This window comes from Grammomys surdaster, unplaced genomic scaffold (assembly GCF_004785775.1).
Source record: "Grammomys surdaster isolate TR1022 unplaced genomic scaffold, NIH_TR_1.0 859, whole genome shotgun sequence".
In the NCBI taxonomy this organism is placed as follows: domain Eukaryota; kingdom Metazoa; phylum Chordata; class Mammalia; order Rodentia; family Muridae; genus Grammomys; species Grammomys surdaster.
This window is the reverse complement of record NW_021605278.1, coordinates 1-4,833: the sequence shown is the minus strand read 5'-3', so window position 1 is coordinate 4,833 and position 4,833 is coordinate 1. Positions and strand designations below refer to the sequence as shown.

General features: G+C 42.5%; 1 pseudogene; it reads right to left on the bottom strand.

The window, feature by feature from the left end:
- Positions 1-3,389: 3,389 nt before the first annotated feature.
- LOC114634119 lies at positions 3,390-4,381 on the bottom strand (annotated as a pseudogene).
- Positions 4,382-4,833: the final 452 nt, after the last annotated feature.

Sequence of the window (4,833 nt, the reverse complement as noted above, 5' to 3'; positions counted from 1 at the left end):
AACACATCTTCCACTCCTAGGAGTTTTAGCTAGAGTCTTGCAATAATCATCCTGTTGGCTTCTCCTATCCCAGGTTTCTTGCAGGTCCTTGAGCTTTCTTCTGAATCCCTATACCCCAAATTTTTATTATCCCCTCTCCTCTCCCTCCACCTGTCCCTCCCTCCTCCCACCTACAGCTTCCTTCACTATTTCTTCTTTGACCCAGTTCCCTTCCACTATCCATCACTGAAATCTTATTTAAAAAGACAGAATAGATCATGAGAGGACAGGCACAAGTTCTACTGAAACAGAATTCTTTGTGGATCAGCAAAGAGTCAGCTCCTGGTAGAATCCTGGGCCCTGACACTCTATGGTGTTTGCCTTCAGCACACTCTACCACCAAGGGAGGTGATCATGTCCCTCAAGAATCTAATGTGTATACCCAAATTCAGCTGTTTTTAGAAATATCATCACATAGAATAATCAGCAATCAGCTATATATCTCACAAAATAGCTTTAAGTGATACCTTGTAAAGATGTATGTATATTTGACAATTCATGCTCCTTCATATCCCCATTAGTTATTCATTGGCATTTCATCTTGAAGTACTGCCTTCTAATAGAATTATCTAGAGATGCTAAATTATGCAGTAACAGTGAGATTTATTTTATGTGTGTTGTGTTGTATGTATGGGATGTGATAATGGGCTTTTAGGCCCCCAAAGATATGTGGAGATGGGAAAGCACCTTTGTGTGGTCTTCATTTGTCAATCTTTTTAGGATGATCAAGGTCATTTTGCCAACCTTGCACACCAGAGGCATTTCACACTGAACCTTTTTATAGATGGTCAGATAAGAATTGGTGAAAGAAACATTTCACCAGAAAACACTGTCTTCTTTTTAGATTGTAAATATATTTTCATGTAAGAATGGAGGGAAATAATAAAGTTAGTAATAAATTTTAAGTGCAAAAGAAAATGATGTACTGCTAAGTATTTTTTAGATTATGTTTTTTCATTCTGAGGTGGAAACACTTCGTCAGAACCCTTTTCCTAGAACCACAAATGAACGCCGGACAACTGTCTCATTGGGTACAGCTGGTTGCCTCTAACCCTGATGACCTGAAATCAATCACTGATAGACCCATATTATCTAAAAATGTTTTTCTTATTTCTATACTTAGGTTATGGCTTATGCATGTCACACACCAGCGGTATATAAACATGTTAAACAAAATAAGGAACAATGATATCACTTGTAGTCAAAACCTCCTTGGGTTTTATCTCTAGAATTCACACTGTGGAAGTAGATAATAGATACCTGTTAGGTGTTTTCTTACTGCTCCCTACACCCAAGGCACAGGTATATGTCCACAAACAGAGTTGAAATATTTTTAAGAGGAGGAAATTAACTCAGCAAAGAACCCCATTTTTGAGAACATATAAAATGATTTACCAATTTAAATTATTATTATAAAATTTCAGTAGGTATTACAGAACATCAAAACCATGAGGTTTACTGTTTAATTCTTACTGTGTCATTCATTCTTTGATTCAAAGGTAAGTCATTGACAAAACATCTCAGCTGGTCTTAGAGATGCATACCTGTAATCTGAGGCAGGACATTAGGGATGGTGGTAGGACAGTCTCTGAGCTTTAGGCCATGGTGGTGTACATAGTGAGTTCTTGGACAGTTAAAATTTATAGTGACATTCTCAAGAAAAAAACAAAACAAAAAAGAAAGGGCATGCCTCATTATATTGAAATTTTCTTAATACAATCTCTCTGGTTTCTGGACTCATTTGGCAGCAGTAAGAGCCAACAACAATGCATGTCAGGTGTACCTCGGATGTAATTTATGCTTCCTGTAAGGAAAGAAAAGGAACATGTATGCATGAAGATTGACTTGCTGAATTGGATCTGATTCTGGTTCTTTGTTGCCTTCGAAATATTCATTTAGAAACTCTGGTGCTGACTCTAGGTGACATCAAGTCTGTCTTCACGGGACCCTGGACCTCAAACAGAAATCACTCTAAAACTGTGGAAGTCAGGCATTTAGAAAGAACTATGCAGTATGGATGAACTATTGGGGGTGGAGTGGGGCTTTGAATGTAGAAGGAAGAGGAAGAAAAGGCCCTCTGGAGTGCAATGCTTGGGGTTTCCCAGAACACCATCTGGCTTCTATTGTACTCTCTGTATCCACTCAGTTGTGGTGGTTCAGTCCAGTCCAGTTCTTCCCCTCTTTGTTATCTAGGCAACTACACAGATTTGTCAGTGATAGCAGCCAGCATATTCCATGTGGCAATCTCCAATTAGAACACAAAGCCTCTCAGTCCCTACCTCAGTAAAGCAGTATAATGCCTGGATGGTAGGAATTAGAGATTCTAAAACAGAAATTCACATCTCTCCCTTTGGTTTTGGTCTAGTGTAATAGTGGACCCCAATAATTTTGAATTTCCCTTGGAATCTCATTTTCATAAGTGACTCGTTTTTCTAAGGACTTCTGTGCACAATAAATATTTATTTGTTAACTAAATACTTTTCAGGAGCGCAAGGAGCTAAAATTCTGTTAAGAACTTTGAAGAGGGAGAATTTTCTGTGTTTAAAGACAGTCACACTGAACAAATTTGTTAATCTGTTTTCAATTTTCATTAGTAATTTCCTTTTTTCATTTTATTCATTTTTTTAACACCAAGAAAACACTTTAATCAAACTACAGAAACAATGGTTATAGTACAGAATATTCATAAGCAAAAGATACACCATGTTTAAAGTACTTACAAAGTTACAAACCATTTGCTTCGTTAACATTTTCTGATTTTTTAAGTTCACAACATAAGGATCAGATTTACCATTTTGAGCTTTTTTTTTTTTTTTGAGGGAAGGGGGGGTGTATTTATCATCAGCTAGATGTGCTCACTGTATGCTCCATTATTTATATGCAAGGCCCGGGTGACTGGAAGTGCAGTTGTCAGGCATTTTAATAAACTGGACAGCCATTTGTTTCTGCACGACAAGGCATCTTTACACAGGAGCAATCAGGAGAAAACAGGAAATAGCCAAGCACTCTGCACTGCAACACGCCACCTTAACAGCTAACCAGCATTACTCAACTGCTACGCAACTGCGCCTAGTGCACAAAAATACGTAAGAGAAGAGATTAGAATTGTGCCGGGTAAACAATCCTTTAAAAATAAAATTAAGTCTTTTCACCTGAAAAGTCTTTATACAAATTTGGGTTCGGATTATCATTTAGACCTGAAGGTAAATAACATATATGAACAAAGTACACCAACTTTCATCGATTTTTAATTTTTAAAGAGTGAAGGCAATGTTGAGTCAATCTGCTGACAGCTTTAGGCTGTATGTAATGGCTGCACATGTTTCCTTATTAAGTCAGGAGGCCACAAATTAGGTTACCAATCTGTTTAATTTCAAACAAAAAAAGTCAGCACTATAAACAAAAATGAAATTTTACCTCAAATATCCAATCCAATAATGAAATCTGAAGTCGCTCACCTCACTAAATTACAAGAAATTTGAATAACAGCAACAAAATGGCACATAAAATGAAGTTTGCCACCTGAGGCAGATTAAAACAAGTAAAAAGTTAGACAAATGTTACAAAATAACCTTTTTAATAGCCAGTTGCTTGTTCCAAGGACTCTTCCATGGACCGGTGGACTGTGTTTGTGGTCCTTTCCCCCAAAAGTCCTCTGTTAAGCCGCTTGACGATCCATCATTTTCTTAAGAAGACACCGCTCCCTCTTCCTCTGGAGACTTGGGTGGGCTCTTGGACCGCGACCTAGACTTGGACTCTCTCTTGGACACGGGCGGAGGGCTTCTGGATCTCGACCTGGACCTGGACCTCGAGCGGGATCTGGAGACCGACGAGGACTTGGACTTGGATCTCCGGGCTGATCTGGACTTGGAGGTCGACCTCGAGCGCGAGCGAGTGCGGGACCGAGACTTGGAGCAGCTGTAGCGAGAACGGCTCCGGGACCGGGAGCGGCTGCGGCTTCGGGATCGGCTCCGCCGGCGGCGCCGAGGACTGCGGCTCCGCCGCCCGTAGCCGCCGCCGCCGTACCTACGGGGTGGCGGCTGTGGTGCGAGTCGGGCGGGCGGCCGTAGCGCGCCATCTGCACCCGCAGCTCGCGGCCGTCGAGCACGGCCCCGTCCATGGCGTCCATAGCGTCTTCGGCGTCGCGCTTGTCGTGGAAGCGGACGAAGGCGAAGCCGCGGGACTCCTTGGTGTAGCGGTCCCGCGGGATGTACACGTCGCCGACGCGCCCGTACTTCTCGAAGACGCGCCTCAGGGTGTCGGGCGAGGTGCGGTAGGTCAGGTTGTCCACCTTGAGGGAGGTCATGCCCTCCACATCCGGAGGCGGGCGGCCGTAGCTCATGGCTGCGCAGCGGCGCCGACACCCGGAAAGGCCCTCGTTCTCGGGAAACTTGCTCCCTCTCTCTCGGCAGCTACGGTCCTCGTGGAGCAGGCGGGAGCCGCAAGGCCGAGCACCCTCACGGGAAGGACTCCTAAGCAGCAACTCCATTTTATTCATTTTTGTTGTTTTATTTTTAAGAGTATTCTCACTGAGTCTCTGACTTGCCTGGAACACTTATCTGTTCTAGAACATCAGAGAATTCTGTCCACCATGCTTCCAGATAACTGGCATTACAGGTGGGCATGTCAGCAAGGTTAATCAGTTCTTTTAATTGACTTATTGAGGATAAGTCTCTCTGGTTAGGGTAGTTAAGGCACAGACTGTGGTCCTAACACTAGTAACAGAAGTCTACTATGAAATGCAACCCTGCTAACTTAAACTCCAATGTCTTTCAAATTAGGAGCAGTATTGTT